At 41.8% G+C, this 17736-nt stretch overlaps 1 protein-coding gene and 1 long non-coding RNA gene across 13 annotated transcripts in view; one reads left to right on the top strand and one right to left on the bottom strand.

Moving 5' to 3' along the window:
• The window catches only part of LOC138760870 (centromere protein J-like), a 221397-nt gene that overhangs the window by 121467 nt on the left and 82194 nt on the right, over nt 1–17736 (bottom strand). The gene's annotated exons all lie outside the window — the stretch shown is intronic.
• LOC138760877 (uncharacterized) overlaps nt 1–17736 on the top strand; it is a 102158-nt gene that overhangs the window by 59585 nt on the left and 24837 nt on the right. The gene's annotated exons all lie outside the window — the stretch shown is intronic.

Here is a 17736-nt window from a genome sequence, read left to right as displayed (position 1 = left end):
GCCCTGCAAAAAGTTCTGGTTTTTATAACCAGAGAGGAAAGAAGAAACAGGATTCTTCTCTTAGGGGGAGGAAGAAGGCAGTTCTGCAGTAGCTTTAGAGGCTGCAACATGGCAAGCTGACAGGCTTGTTGAAAACCCCATTTTGAAGACCGATTGTGAGTTCTGATTTCAGCCTGTTGAAAACCCCTGTAGTCCTTACAAGAGGAAATGGCTGGCTAGAGTATTTCTCCTGAAATAAAGGAAACAAGAGGAACTCTGTGGTGACCTGGAAGAAGTGGTTATCATTTAGAAAACCCATGATGGGGCAAGTTTCTTCAGCAAGACACTAAAGTGACTGATCGGAGGAAATCAGTTTGTGTGTGTCCAATGAGCAACAAGTATCTCTCTGAAACCAACAAGAACCTTCCTGAGCAGTAACCATTTACCTTGAAGCACCAAAGCCTAGTGAAAATTCATAAATGTTAAATTCTGTGCACAGTATAAGAATTGCCTGATACCGGTGAACTTGGAGAAATGAGAAGTGAATGATTGGACTATTAAAACAAAGAACTTTCCTGAAAATATACACATTATACACACATGTGCTTAGAATTAGAAGGGGGTTAAGTTGGGTTAAGTTAATAGTAATAAGTTAAAGTTTGATCCTGTTTATATGTTTAAAGAAAATTAAAAGCAACTTTTGTTTAAGTAATCATTTGTCTTGGTGAACTTCTGTTGCTGCTGGGTTTTGGTGCCCTTTGGGCACATAACAGATTGCTTAAGTTGGAATATGAGTTTGGAGGGCAGTTTGAAAACTACTGGCTTAGAGAGATACATGTCAAACACAAGCAAATGTGACTGGTTCAGGTAGACAACTTCATCAGCATGCACAATTTAAAAAAAAAATATTTAATTTTAATTTTTATAGACTTGTAAAATTCAAGCAAATCATATAATCTTTTTTAACATTCATGTAACATACAGAGTACGTATTTATACCACCCCCCATCTCCCACCTTCATACAATTGAAAGTATAGTCAATTAAATTACAGATACAATTAAATTAAATAGAAAGTAAAACAAACTCAAATCGAAACTTAAAGAAACACATCGCTTGCACCACGTCCCACTTCTTTGATCACATTCATTTCCCTGCTGGAATGGATTGCTACAGTACTCCTATTTTGATAATGGGGGTGTGACAGGGAACTAATCAATCTGAGTGCCAATATATTTTAAGTAAGGTTGCCACACCTTAACGAATGCATTAGGTTTCTTCCTTAGATTGTATGTGATTTTCTCCAGGTGATGGCAATTCTACATTTCCACATTCCATCATGCGGTATTTAGTTGGGAGTTGGACTTCCACAAAACTGCTATACGCTTCCTGGCTACCACCAGGTGACCTTCACAAACTGAATTTGATATTTGGACCATCTAAAACTCACATTTCAAATATCTCCTAGAAGGTACAATACTGCATCTGTGAAAAATTCACCTTAATTTTTCTTCAGAATGTCCCCCAGGTCTTCCCAGAAAGATCTTACCTTTGTACATAGCCAGGTGGAGTGGACAGAAGTTCCAACCTCAACACCACATTTCTGGAAATTTCTGGCTTTGATTTATATAATATTTGTGGTGTGAGGTACAACTGGTAGAAGAAGGTGTATTGCACCAATCTGTAACTGGCATTTATGACTCCAGTCACACTGTCCAGACACAGGTGTTGCCATCACTCTTTATTGATTGTTGTGCCCAAGTCCAACTCCCATCTCTCCCTCAACCTGTGTGAGCCTGGCTTCAGGCCCTCGCTTGGAATATGTAATACATCTTAGAGATAAATTTACACACATTCCTCTGTCAAATTAGAATCTCCATGTTACTACATCTAGATAGGGTCATAGATGGTCCCAATTTTCCCCTTAAGAAATATCTTATTTGTAGATAGCAGAGAATGTTCTAATTGTCAAATTATATTTGTTCTTCAACTTCTTGAATAAGATGAGCTGCCTTCGCTTGTAACAATCCTTGATACACCTGATCCCCTTTCTGGCACCAGGTGTCCAGGATTTTATTATCCAGAGCCAAGGGTATTAACTTGTTCTGGGTCAAAGGTGTTTTGGGAGATATATTCACCTTCAATCCAATACATTGATTCATTTTTTGCCACATCTGAAGAACATACTTTAGTTTGGGGTTATCTGTTTTCTTTGAAATTAATTTAGTGTCCCATTTATATACAAACTCTCCTGATACTGCATGTAGTCCAATTTGTGCCTAGGAGGGGAGAGGGGCCCTACCTCAAAGAGGGAGTCAATAAATCTTGCCTGGGCTGCCTGGTTTTCTTTGGCTTGGCTTCGCGGACGAAGATGTATGGAGGGGGTAAATGTCCACGTCAGCTGCAGGCTCGTTTGTGGCTGACAAGTCCGATGCGGGACAGGCAGACACGGTTGCAGCGGAAAATTGGTTGGTTGGGGTTGGGTGTTGGGTTTTTCATCCTTTGCCTTTTGTCAGTGAGGTGGGCTCTGCGGTCTTCTTCAAAGGAGGTTGCTGCCCGCCAAACTGTGAGGCGCCAAGATGCGCGGTTTGAGGCGATATCAGCCCACTGGCGGTGGTCAATGTGGTAGGCACCAAGAGATTTCTTTAGGCAATCCTTGTACCTTTTCTTTGGTGCACCTCTGTCACGGTGGCCAGTGGAGAGCTCGCCATATAACACGATCTTGGGAAGGCGATGGTCCTTCATTCTGGAGACGTGACCCACCCAGCGCAGCTGGATCTTCAGCAGCGTGGACTCGATGCTGTCGACCTCTGCCATCTCGAGTACTTCGACGTTAGGGATGAAAGCGCTCCAATGAATGTTGAGGATGGAGCGGAGACAACGCTGGTGGAAGCGTTCTAGGAGCCATAGGTGATGCCAGAAGAGGACCCATGATTTGGAGCCGAACAGGAGTGTGGGTATGACAACAGCTCTGTATACGCTTATCTTTGTGAAGTTTTTCAGTTGGTTGTTTTTCCAGACTCTTTTGTGTAGTCTTCCAAAGGCGCTATTTGCCTTGGCAAGTCTGTTGTCTATCTCGTTGTCGATCCTTGCATCTGATGAAATGGTGCAGCCGAGATAGGTAAACTGGTTGACCGTTTTGAGTTTTGTGTGCCCGATGGAGATGTGGGGGGGCTGGTAGTCATGGTGGGGAGCTGGCTGATGGAGGACCTCAGTTATTTTCAGGCTGACTTCCAGGCCAAACATTTTGGCAGTTTCCGCAAAGCAGGATGTCAAGCGCTGAAGAGCTGGCTCTGAATGGGCAACTAAAGCGGCATCGTCTGCAAAGAGTAGTTCATGGACATGTCCGTGAACTACTCTTTGCAGACGATGCTGCTTTAGTTGCCCATTCAGAGCTGCCTGGTAATCTTTCTTTAAATCAGGTCTTTTTAAACTCCCCCAGATCAACTTTTCCATGGAGATTCTAGCCACTTTACCACTCCACAGGAACTTTCTGACACATTCATTAATCATCTTAAAAAAGCCCTGTGACAATGAAATGGGTAATGATTGAAAAAGATACTGGAGCCTTGGCATCACCTTCATTCTGACACAGTTAACTCTGCCTCCAGTGTTATGGGTAGAATCCTCCATCTAGCAAAGTCCTCCTCAATCTTCCGGAGCAAAAGGAGATCATTAAGATTGCATAAATTGCACAAATCTTTGTCCGCTTTTAACCCCAAACATTTAATGCCCTCTTGCAGCCATTTAAATTGACTTCTCTGTTGATATTGTATAATCCCCGTTCATCAAAGGCATAATCTCACTTTTGTCTGGATTTACTTTTTACCCCAAAACCTTCCCATAATCCTCCAGTGTGGTCCTCAGCCTGGCCAATGACCCACCCGGGATCTGTCAAATATACTAAACCATCATTAGCGAAAAGTTCGATTTTGTGTTCCACCTGGCCCACCCTGAAACCCTTTATGTCTGGATCCTGCTGAAAGGTTTCCACCAGCAGCTCAATTGCCAGTATGAACAGCCTGGGGAAAATGGACAGCCCTGCCTACTGGACCTTCCTCAAAGGAAACATTAAAGACATCTGTCCATTTGTAATAATTTTTGGTTGGAGTTTACAGTAAAGTGTCCTTACCCAATTAATAAATGTTTGACCCAATCCAAATTGCTCCAGTACCTTGAACAAAAAGTCCCACTCCAATCTGTCAAAGGCCTTTTCCACATCCAAAGCTATGGCCACTCCTGGATCCATCGAACTGTGCCAGATGTACTATATTAAACTATCTAGCTATGCTGTTTTCCTCCTTTCTACAAATCCAGCTTGGACTGGATTCATTAGTTTTGGCAAATATTCTGCCAACCTATTGGGCAATGCTTTTGCAATGATTTTATAATTTGTGTTTAATAACGAGATGGGTTTATACAAGGCATGATCCAATGGGTCCATGCCTTTTTTTGGAATCACCAATATGATTGCTGTGGAGAAAGTCTCCGGGAGGGTATTCGTTTCTGCTGCCTGATCTACCACCTTCATAAGAAGGGGCATTAAAAGATCTTTGAATTCTTTATAAAATTCAGCGGGGAAACCGTTCTCCCCAAGCCTGCAAAGAGTTCAGGGTCCATGCAATCTCCTCTTTAGAGAAGGGGGTGCTCAGTTCTTCTTCCTCTTCCTGATCCAAATTTGGCAGTTCCAATGAAAGCAAAAAATTATCTATTTTAGTAGGATTATCTCCTGACTCAGATTTATATAATTCTTTATAAAATCTTCCAAATGTTTCATTTATTTATTTTAGTTTATATGAGATCTTGACTTCCCATGTTTGAATCACATTGATTGTTCTTGAGGCCTCTTCTGCCCTCACCTGCCAGGACAAGTCTTTGTGGGCCCTCTCCCCCAGCTCATAATACTGCTATCTAGATCTTAAAATCAACTTTTATATCTTATATATTTGTAATGTATTATGTTTGAGCTTTTTATTCACCAAATTCCTGTATTTTTCTTCTGTGCCTGTTCTTTAAAAGTTATTTTCCAGCTGAGCTATCTCCTCTTCTAATGTATTAACCTCCTTCATGAACCCCTTTTTGATGCTCTTGGTATAACCAATTATCTGGCCCCTTAAATAAGCCTTCAATATGTCCCATATTAGGACATTATCTTCAATAGAGGGGCAGTTTGTCTCACAGCATATTTCTATTTGAACTCTAACAAAGCTACAAAATTCTGATCTTCCCAACACCAACATATTCAGGTGCTATCTATACACCGAGGCCTGCTTATCTGGCATTATAATTGACAGAGTCAAAAGTGAATGGTCAGACAGTAGTCAAGTCATGTATTCAGTCTCCACTATCCTACCCTCCAATTGGGCTGATGCCAAAAATAAATCAATTCTGGTGTAAGAATCATGTTGTCTCAAGTAAAAGGAGTAATTCCCTTTTTCTTGGATTCAGCCTTTCCAGATATCTTTGAGATTTAGCTCTGTCATAATGTCTAAGATAGACAGAGCCACCCTGGCCCTTGTTACCTTCTTTGCTGATTTGTCCATGACCAGATCCAGTCAAAAATTAAAATCCCTTTCAATCAATACATTCTTCCACCCTTCGGATACTTTTAAGAATATGTCCTGTATAAATTTTTTGTCATTGAAGTTCATGGCATAAATATTCATAAGAGTCCAGGGTTCTAAGAATATGTGACAATGCATCATCATGAATCTCCCCACTGAGTCAGTAACCATTTTCTTGACCATCACTTTCTTGAACATTCTTTCCTATCAAGATAGCCACTCTTCTGGCTCTGGAATTGAAGGATGACATTGCAAGCTGCTCAACCCACCCCCTCTTTAAATGCTCTTGCTCTTGTCATGTAAGGTGGGTCTCTTGTAAAAACACTATATGTGCCTGCATCTTTTTAGGTGTACCAAGACTCTTCTTCTCTTAATTTACCTGTTTTTCCCCTTTACATTAAAACTCAAGAACTTGATGGACTTATCCATTATCCCCAAACCAATCCATTATATCATTCCCCTTCTTTCTCATCCCCTGATACTTAACCTCTGTTCTGGTTCTCCTCCATAGATCCTTGGCGCAGACAACCATGCACCACACAAGAACTAAACAAATTAACAAAACTAATACCCACATTTAGAAGAAAATGAAAAACACCCTAGAAAACCCTTCCTCTTTTCAGCTTCCCAGTTTACCTTTACCACTCTTTCACCCCCCCCCCACCCACCCGCACCAATAACCAAGCAATTGGTACCAATTCCCCTGCCATTTTGAGGTGCTCAATGCACCCATTTACCTCTTGTACCTTCTTCCCTTTCTTGGATCTCCCCATATTAATTCTTACTTCTAATATACATTCATCTTTAAACATTATGAAAAAAACATGTTCCCTTGAATTTATCACAATTACAATAGTTACAGTCCACTGATTTCGTCTTTCCCCCTTATTTACATTTACACTTAATCCCAAAGTGGTGGCAGGGTTTTTACAAAGTCCATTGCCTCCCTTGGATCCTTAAAAAACTTTCTTTCCCCTCCCACCCTTCCTATCTTCAATGTTGCCACGTAAAGGAGGGTAAACTCAATTCCTTTTTGTTTAAGGCTCTATTTAACCAGGTCAAATTCCCTCCTCCAATTCAATAGCATCATGCTTATGTCTGGGTAGAATAAAACCATCCCTGCCAAATTCCACCGACCCCCCTCCCTTGTCTTCGCATCCACCGCCACCGCCTGTAAAATCTTCTCTCTATCTGGGTAGCAAAAGAGCCTTACCAGAATAGAGTGTGGCCATTGGTTTGGCCCCAGGTGGAGGGATGAGAGGCCGGTGGGCCCATTCTATTTCCAGATTATTTCCAATTTGTTCCCTCCCCAGTATATTTGCGATCCACTTTTTCAGGAACCCTATCGTGTTTCTCTCCTCCATATCCTCCTTCACCCCAACAATTTTAACTGATGTTTTCTAAGGTATCTATCTTTTCCCATATTCCTTTCCCTTGCCTCCATTTTGTTCTCCCTCTTATCCAATCTTTCTTCCACCCTCTCAATTCTCTCTTCTGTTTCTGATACCCTTTCCATCAAGTTACCCAACCTTTCATTAATTGGCCCCTGCCCTGCCACCAGTATCTTCAAAGGTTTTTTTATCTGGCTAATGGCTTCCAGTATTTCTCTGGCAAAAGGCATCAGGCCCTCTACCTCCTTTATCTGTCTTTCATCTCCCTGTAATATCCTTCTTTTGTTCCCTTGTTCTTCCTCCTCCTCCTCAACCTTGCTTTCTGACTCTAGGCCACCCCGTAATGATACTTATGGTGAATGTCTGCCAAGCTGCCTGACTCCCCTCTGGCAAGCCTTGCTGTACTAACATTGGCAGTGCATTATCTCTACTGTTAAGGACACTCCCCTTGGATATAACTGTATATACATCTATTGCCTTTCATTATTGTACCATGAGTTTCTGCTAATAAAAGCCATGATTATTGTTTGACCACATCGTCTTTGTCTACTTCATCAACTGGCACTTCAATTTTATTAGCAGAAATGGATGCAGCACTCAAACCAGAGCGGCTGATAATCGACCAGTCTGCCCCGAGGGCCAGAGAAATTTTCAACCACTGGATTGCTTGTTTTGATTACTACATGGCTCGAAACAACGTGGTCAATGAGGCGATACATTGGGGCCACCTGAACTCTGCTGGGTGAGGTCCCTTTCGCTGTTACGCAAGGAGCTACCACTCTGGCTATAGTCCGGGAACGTCTGACTGCTGACTATGCAGTGCCACGGAATGTGATGCTTGCTCGACACCAGTTGCTGACTAGATGCCAGAAACCCGGGGAAAGTGATGCTGCCTGTGCTCTGGCTCTCGACTCCCTGGCAAATGAATGTGATGTCAGGGCAGTTACATCCAATAGAGGTTGTTGGAGACGGAGCCCTTAACCTACGACCGGGCAGTCACTCTAGCCAAAACACTGAGAAGTGCCATGCGGTCCAATTAAATGCTAGAAACTGAAAACAAACATCTATGAGTGCTGGAACCCCGAAGCCATACATCATTGAAATGATTAATCAGATAGTGCAATACAAAGTGTTCTCCACTATCGATTTCAAACCAGCTTACCACCAAATCCCCATTAAAAAAAAGGAACGACCCTATACAGCCTTTGAGGCTGTTGGTGGGGTTATACCAGTTTGACAGGGTACCTTTGGAGTCACTAATGGTGTGTCAGTGTTTCAGAGGGAAATGGATAAGATTGTTAGGACGTACGAGTTACAGGGTATGTTTCCCTATGTAGATAATGTCACTATCTGTGGGAAAACACAGGTTGAGCACGACAACAACTTAAAGAAATTTTTACCAACAGCTAAAGAACTCAATCTTACATTTAACGAGGGCAAATGTGTGTTCAACGCGACAGAGCTACCCTTTCTGGGCTACATTGCCTGCAAGAGCGAAATCCACCCCGACCCGGAAAGAATGGCCCCCCTTAAGAAGTTACCACCCCCAAACTCAGCAAAAGCCCTTAAAAGGTGTATGGGATTCTTTTCCAACTACTGCAAATGGGTTCGGGACTACGCTTCAAAGGCAGGCCCTATGTTTGACACTAAATCTTTTCCTCTCTCTCCAATGGCTTTGAAGGTTTTTGAGAGAATTAAAGCTGATATTGCCAAAGCTGCACTTTCGTCCATTGACGAGGATCTCCCATTCCAAGTGGAAACTGATGCCTCAGATTGTGCCTTGGCAGGAACCCTTAATCAAAAGGGCAGACCTGTGGCATTCTTCTCTCGCACGTTACGCAGACCTGAACTTAAACATCCTGCCATTGAGAAAGAAGCCCAGGCTATTATTGAAGCTGTTCACTACTGGAGACACTTTCGAGCCGGCAGAAAATTTACTCATCACTGATCAGAAATCTGTAGCCAACATGTTCAGTACTAAACACAAAAGTAAAATCAAGAACGATAAGATGGCACGCTGGAGAATAGAACTCTCAACTTATAATTATGAGATCCAGTACAGACCGGGCAGGTTAAATGATCCCTCTGACGCATTGTCACGATCTGCTGCTGGTGCTCAGCTGGAGGGGCTAAAAGAGATCCATAGCAGACTGCCACCCAGGAGTCATGAGATTCTTCCACTACACAAGGTCTAACAATCTTCCTTACTCTCTGGAAGTCAAGAAACTGACTAAAAGCTGTTCTGTTTGTGCAGAATGCAAACTTCAAAGTTCCAGAGGCCACTCTCATCAAGGCAACCCGACCTTTTGAGAGGATTAGCTTAGATTTTAAAGGGCTGTTACCTTCTAACAACAAAAATGTATATTTCCGTACTGTAATTGATGAATATTCCAGGTTTCCCTTTGCGATACCCTGCCCTGACTTCTCGTCAGCGTCTGTCATTAAGTCACTTGACAGAATGTTCAGCATTTTTGGTTTTCCCAACATGAGCGCTGAACTACGGTGAGCCCTGCTATGAAAGGGGATTACCACCAGCCGTACCACGAGCTACAACCCACAGGGCAATGGGCAGGTTGAAAGGGCTAATGCTACAGTCTGGAAGACTGTTAATCTTGCTTTAAAAACACATGGTTACCCTGTTACCCGGTGGCAGGAGGTGCTGCCTGAGGCACTCCATGCTATTTGGTCTTTATTGTGTACTGCAACAAATCAAACACTTCATGAATGTATGCTTGCCTTTCCTAGGAAATCAGGAACTGTGATGGACTGGCCAGCCTGTTTATCTGAGCCTGGAACCGTGCTGCTGAAGAGCCACGCTTGGGCACATAAAACAGACCCCCTAGTCCAACCTGTTCAGCTACTGCATACTAACCCCAACTACGCTCGTGTTAAATTCCCAGATGGGAGTACTGACACTGTATCCCTAAGAGATCTGGCCTCGCCTGGTTCGCCCCTTCCTCGCACTCCTACTCAGTGAGCCTGAGAGGTTGGACCCACCACCCCCCCCCACAGCCTGTGACCCCAAGTAAGCTTTCAGATGGCCATGCTGAGGCTCCACTGCCTCACGCTGGCGATTCTGGAGTGGATCCAGAAGCCAGTCATTCCAACACTACAGACCCAGGACCTGTATCAGTTCCCAAGGTTGCAAAGTAGCCACCTGTTTTGAGACAAAGCACCAGAATTTCTAAACAACCTGATAGGCTGACATATTCATAAAACATCTCATTATATTTCAATTGCTTGCTAGATTCTGGCGTATTTTGGCTGTTAGAGTATCTCAAGGCCAAACATGGTATCCATGTAATGCTTGCTTCAGTCTTTCCTAGCAGCTTTCCTTTTGATTTTAACCCTTCTTCTGCCGGGGGAAGACTGTGGTGAATGTCTGCCAAGCAACCTGTCTCCCCTCTGGCAAGCCTTGCTGTACTAATATTGGCTGTGCATTATCTCTACTGTTAAGGACAGTCCCCTTGGATATAACTGTATATGTATCTATCGTCTTTCATTATTGTACCATGAGTTTCTGCTAATAAAAGCCATGATTATTGTTTGACCACATCGTCTTTGTCTACTTCATCAACTGGCACTTCAATACTTTCCCGCCAAATCCCCTCTGGCTGAGCTACTCTTGGGAGTCCTCCAAGCCCAACACCTTGAACCCGACCTCTTTGCCCTTGCTGGTTGGAGTGACCTTACCAGGTAAGTCTATTTTCTCCTTTACTTTTTCTTCCAGCCTGAGGGGTCCTTCTCTTTGCTGTCCACTCCACCTCAACTCGGCTTCCCTGACCTCGATTCTCTGAACTGCCTGCGCCCAACAGTGCTCCCACCGCCACCAGCATCTGTCCACTCTGCCTTGGCTCGGCTCCACTGACCTCGGGTCCCCAAACCCTCCGCACCTGAAGCACTCTCATTGCCACCAGCATCGCTGTTGACTCCACCTCGGCTCAGCTCCCCTAACCCTGAATCTCCCACGCCTGGCAACACTCCCGTCACCACCCGTGTCATCATCGGCCCCACCTCTGCTGAGCTCCAATGACCTCGAGCCCCGAATCTCCCACGCCCAACAGTGCTCCTACCGGCTCGGTCATTGCCTTCCCCCAGTTCCCTCACAATCCAACCTTATCAGGGCCATCCTGTCTCTCCTGGGCAAGTATTCTTCTCAAGGGACATTCTGGGGCTCCACTGCCGCTGCCACTGACACCTTATTAGGTCCCAGTTCAATCTCTCCACCTCCATCATGCGGTGTCTTTTCCTCCATCCTGGTTCTTCATTCTTTTTCCCCATATTTTTTTCTTTTTCTTCTCATTCTTTCTTCTGTTCATATTTCTGGTTGTATTCCCTCTTTTTGGGGTCTTTTTATTTTAGGGGACCTCCTTACATCTATCCTTTATTCTCTTTTCTTTGGGAATCTCTTGGATCACCTTACAAGCCCATCGTTGCTGTCTTAGATCTCCCCAGCATGTACAAGATCGGCCAAAGGCCTGTTTCCATGCTTTTATGATTCTAGTTTTAAAAACTGGGTTAGAAACAGTACTACCCACAAACTGGACATGCCAGGATTAGCCCCACTGAGAGTCTCTTCTGGATATTTGGGTGAAAAGGTGCTGATGTGATTTGAATTATCATTTTATTTTAATAAGAAAATGATTACAGTAGTAAATGTAACATAAAGATAGTTTTTCTTCTGTTTCAAAGATCATTTTCAAAAACATAAAATAAGATTACTGAGATGATAATTTAAAATGCATATTTTTGCATTACCACCCTTAAATTCATCCATGGATGTTCTTTAAAAAAATATTTAAAAAAAGTTATATCCCAAAATACATTGAAAATATTCCATTGGCCATCCAATCAAACAATTATTGTGCACAATTTATCCACAAATTGCTAAATCCATCCAAAGTAGAAACTGCATCCTATTATGTTCATGTCCCTGGAATAGAGATTGAAAACATAGATTCAAAATAGAACCATAGAAACAGCCCCTTGAGCCCTTCTAGTCTGTGCTGAACCTTTTTTTTTGCCTAGTCCTACTGACCTGCACCCAGTCCATAGTCCTCTATACCTCTCCCATCATGTACCTGTCCAAATTCTTCTTAAAAGTTAAAATTGAACCTACATTCACCACTTCAGCTGGCAGTTCATTCCACACTCCGAGCACTCTCTGTGTGAAGTTTTCCCTAAATATCTCCCCTTTCACTCTTCACCCATGTCCTCTCGTTTGTATCTCACCTACCCTCAGTGGAAAAAGACTATCTACATTTACTCTGTCTATCCCCCCTCATAATTTTAAATACCTCCATCTTCTACGGTCCAAAGTTCTAACCTGTTTAACCTTTCCCTGTAACTCAGTTTCTGAAGTCCAGACAACATCCTAATAAATCTTCCTTGTTCTTTCTATCTTATTGATATCTTTCTGTAGTTAGGTGATCAAAACTGCACACAATACTTCAAATTTTGTCTTAACAATACCTTATACAACTTTACCATAATACCCAAACTCCCATATTAAATACTTTGATTTATGAAGGCCAATATGCCAAAGCTCTCTTTACAACCCTATCCACCGATGATACCACTTTCAGGAAATTGTGTATCTGTAATCCCAGATCCTTCTGTTCTACCACACTCGTCAGTGCCCTGTCATTTACCGTGTATGTCCTTCCTTTGTTTGCCCTTCCAAAATGCAACACCTCACACTTGTCTCCATTAACTTCCATATGCCTATTTTCAGCCCATTTTTCCAGCTGGCCCAGATCCCTCTGCAAGGCTTGAAAACCTTCTTCACTGTACACAACTCGTCCAATCTTAGTGTCATCTGGAAACTTGCTGATCCAATTTACCACATCATCATCCAGATCATTGATATAGATGACAATCAACAGTAGACCCATCAGCAATCCCTGAGGCACACCACTGGTCATAGGCCTTCAGTCTGAGAAGTAATCATCCACCAATACTCCCTGGCTTCTCCTGTCCAACCACTCTTGAATCCAGTTCATTACTTCATCATGAATACCTAGCCTCTGAACCTTCTTGACTAAACTCCCATGTGAGACCTTGTCAAAGGCCTTACTGAAGTCTGTGCAGACAACATCCACAGCCTTTCCTTTGTCAACTTGCTTGGTAACTTCTATGAAAAACTCTATAAGATTGATTAAACACAACTTACTATGCACAACTGTCCCTAAACATTTTCTGACTATCCAAATAATCTCTTAGAACAACTTCCAATAATTTACCTACTACTGATGTCAGGTTCACTGACCTATAATTTCCAGGGTTACTTTTAGAACCTTTTTTAAACAACAGAACAACGTGAACTACCCTCCAATCCTCCAACACCACATCCATGGGTAAGGACATTTTAAATATTTCTGCCAGAGTCCCTGCAATTTCTGCACTAGCCTCCCTCAAGGTCCAATAGAAATATCTTGTAAGGCCCTGAGGATTTATCCACCCTTACTTGCTTTAAGACAACAAGAACTTCCTCCTCTTTAACCTGTAAAGGTTCCATGACCTCTCTGCTTACTTTCCTAACTTTCCATAACTGTGCTCATTTCCTGAATGAATACTAATGAAAAAACATTTAAAACCCTCTCCCATCTCTTTTGGCTCTGTACAAAGCCAACCACTCTAAAACCCTTAGGATTTTCCTTCACATTGGCAAAACAAACATGTCTTCTTTTAGCCTTGCTGATTTCTTTCTTGAAGATTTTCTTGCATTCTTCTATTCCTCAAGTACCTAATTTATTGCATGTGGCCTATACCTCCTATACAACTCTCTTCTTCGGAGCCAGATCTCTAATATCCCTCAAAAACCAAAGTTCCCTATGCTTTCTAACCTTGCTTTAATCCTAACAAGAGCACACAAACTCTGTACTCTCAAAATTTCATCTTTGAAGGTCCTCCACTTTCCTCATATCCTTGCCTGAAAACAACTTATCCCAATCCATGCATTCTAGATCCTTTCTCATTTCCTTAAAATTGACCTTCTCCCAATTTATTATTTCAACCCGAAGCCCAGACCTATCTTTCTTCATAATTAACTTGAAATTAATGGCATTATGATCACTGGACCCAAACTGTTCTCCCACACACACATCTGTCACCTGTCCTGACTTGTTCCCTAATGGGAGATCCAATATTGCACTCTCTCTAGTTGGTACCTCTGTATGTTGATTTAGAAAACTTTCCTGAGCACATTTGACAAATTCCAAGCCATCCAGCCCTTTTACAGGATGGGAATCCCAGACAATGTGTGAAAAATTAACATCTCCTACTATCACAATCTTATGGTTTCCTGCTGCTGTCTGCTATCTCTCTACAGATTTTCTCCTTCAATTCTCAATTACTATTGGGGGGGGTGGGGTGGGGGGGGGCGGGTCTATAATTAAACTCCATGAGTGTGGTCATACCTTTCCCATTCCTCAGCTCCACCCACATAGACTCAGTAGACTAGCCCTCTGGTCTCTTCCAGCCTGAGCGCAGCTGTGATAATTTCCCTGAAGAGCAATGCCATTCCTTTCCCTTTCATCCCCCCCAAATTTTATTGCAACTAAAGCAATGGAACATTGAGCCCCTCCTGCAACCAAGTTTCACTAATGGCCACAATTTCATAATTCAACGGGCCAATCCACACTCTAAGCTGGTCTGCCTTTCCTACAATATTCCTTGCCCTGATTTCAATGCAGCGGAGAACATTTTCATCACGTACAACCCATTGACTTTTAATGGTGCATGTAATTTTCATATAATCTTTACCCTCCTCCACTCCTCTATCTGGTTTCCATCCAGAGTGAATAGTAATAGAATGATAAATGTGAGAGAATTGTTTGGCATTGCAACATCATTGGAAATATGTAGTTCTGATAAGTAGGCAACACAATGCAAATGGAATAAGATATTTGCAACAATCACAGCAAATCTACCTGTTTTTTATTTCTGTCAGTGAGCAAGTTCACAAAATCACAATGAAATTATATCCTAAAGAACTTTATTTTTCTGCTCCTAACTTGTGTCCCAACTACTTTTTACAAACATTTATTCAAACTACAACTCTACAATATTACACAAACTATAACTGCGCATCGGACTTGTCAGCCACAATCGAGCCTGCAGCTGACGTGGACTTTTACCCCCTCCATAAATCTTCGTCCGCGAAGCCAAGCCAAAGAAGAAAACAGAACAGCGTGTAAACATACTTCAATCCACGATATATATCTGTCATTATAGTTTACATCTCCTTTCTTTTTCTTCCTTTTTCTTTTAGAAGGGGTCGTTAGGGGGGAGTTTAGGGGTGGTTTTAGGTAAGGGGTATACAAAGGGAGAGGGTTTTTTCTTTAGTCGGGGGGGGTTAGAGGAGTTTCTGTTATATGTCAGGTATACTTATGAACATTTTATAATTTGTGTTAAGTTCATTAATTTTATATATCATGGCTCTAAATTTTAAATAAAGTATTCAAAAAAAGCTTGTAAGCATATTATTATATTGTTGGAAATTCACAATGTGGTAAACAATACTGCCCCTTTGTTACATACAAAGTCATTGCATAGATGTAATAAACTATACACTATTAAAATTCTGTTGTCACTCTTTATGATGGACTCGATCCTCTGGGGGCCTCACTGCCCCCAGAACTCGCTCACCATCCCCGTGGATACCATAAGTGTCCTATTTACTCAGTGTGACTTTAAATATACACTCTTTTGATATGTAACTGCTGGTACTTATAACTGCTTTTTCATCTGTGATTTAAATTTGAGGATTATCAAGCCTTCCACTAGGGAGATAATTCATGAAAAAAATTGCAATTCACACCAAATCCATGTAAAAATTATTTCCCAAGATTTGATTGGGCTATATGGTGGTTGACCATTTAGTGCTTCAGCCTAACAGAGTCAGGGCCTTGAACTTGAATCTGGGCTTGGGAACTATCTGTATGGAACGTTCATTTCCCCCCCAAACCACGTGGGCTTCTCCCATTTCCAAAAGACATGCTTGTAGATGAACTGTTCATGTTGATAAATGGCAGAAAAAAAATCAAAGGAGAGATGATGTGCATGTGAGTGAGAGCATGTTTCAGGGAAGTAAGGAGGGACAAAATGGCACTGATTAGATTATCAACATAAACACAATGGACAATAGCCTCCTATTCATTATCAGTAACTTTTTAATATGTCGAAAAGTGAAAACTGTGGCCTACGGTTCTTTGATATTTGGGTAAGTATTCAAATTGTTCATTGTTTTATATATTATTACTTATAGAGTCATAGAAAGGAAATAGGACCTTCAGGCCAAGTCGACCATACCAATAAAATCGCATATTTGAGGTAGACCAATTTGCTTGTTTGACCCATATCCCTCTAGACCACACATGTCAAACTCAGGCCCGCGGGCCAAATTTGGCCCGTGATATAATTATATTTGGCCCGCAAGATCATATCAAGTATGTATTAGAGCTGGCCCGCTGGCTGCCGCGCCAGTATAGCGCATGCACAACTAATACTACAAATCCCAGAATGCTTTGCAAATGAGTTGGCGCCGGCCCGTCAGCCCGCTAATCGTCCCCACCTCCTCTGTTTACTTTTATTAGCATCTGCGACCTGTCGCCTAATTCACATGTAATAAACCCCTTACGAAAAATGGCCAAACGAAAGACACAAAACAGGACCTTTCAAAACAGGTGGGAGGCAAACTCTGACCCCAGAGTTTAATGAACTTGCATCTAAGAAGAGATGCCAAGTATCTGGTTTAGTCCCAAGTGCATCAGAGTAAATCACAGTGTTGCAAGCTAAGCTCGGATTCATATTTTCTTTGGTTAACTTTGGACTGTTCATAGTTGAAAGATTGGATTTTCATTGAAGCAAGTTGTTATTTTTTTGACTTGTTGGCTTGTGAAAAAAATACATTTAAAAGGATCTTAAAGGCTATAGAGTAATATTATTTATTGAATATTTTATTTCTCATTTGTTAATGGTTCTTCTGGAAAGAGTTTAACCAAAACTATTATTAAACATTTATTTTAATAAGAAAAAGTTTAACATTACATATGTTGAAAGAAGAGAAAACATGCAGATGTTGTTGAAAATTTTCAATAAATATTTAGTTTGGCCCACGACTTAGTCCAAGTTTTTAATTTTGGCCCTCTGTGAATTTGAGTTTGACACCCCTGCTCTAGACCTTTCCTATACATGAATATGTCTAAATTGATTTTAAGCATTGTAATTGTACTTGTCTCTACCACTTTCTCTGGTAGCTCATCCCATAAACTCAACCCACTGTGTGGGGAAAAGTAACCCTCTTAAATCTTTTCACTCTCACCTTAAATCTATGTCTTCCACCCTGAGTAAAAGACAATGACTTCACCTTATCTATTCCCTTTGTGATTTTACATACTTCGATACCTCCATTAGACTTCTATGCTTCAGGGAAAACAGCTAATCCAGTCTTTCCTTATAACACAAGCCCTCTTGTCTCAGTTAAATCTTCATGTGTCCTTTTCTGCAAACATCTTGTACAGCTGTAAAATTACACCCTAACTTCTGTAACTCAATGCCCTAACCCAGTGGTTCCCAACCTTTTACTTTCTACTCACATACCACTTAAGTATTCCCTATGCCATAAGTGTTCTGTGATTAGTAAGTGATTGCTTAATGTGGTATGTTAGTAGGAAGGGAAGGTTGAGAATCACTGCTCTCGACCCAATTATTACTGAAATATTTTGCTTGAGAAACATTGTCATTGGCCCATTTCCTTTGGAGATATGAAACTGTGCACATAATGAATCAATTTGGAATGAT

The sequence above is a fragment of the Narcine bancroftii genome, chromosome 4, assembly GCF_036971445.1.
Source record: "Narcine bancroftii isolate sNarBan1 chromosome 4, sNarBan1.hap1, whole genome shotgun sequence".
In the NCBI taxonomy this organism is placed as follows: domain Eukaryota; kingdom Metazoa; phylum Chordata; class Chondrichthyes; order Torpediniformes; family Narcinidae; genus Narcine; species Narcine bancroftii.
This window is presented reverse-complemented; position numbering and strand designations above follow the sequence as displayed.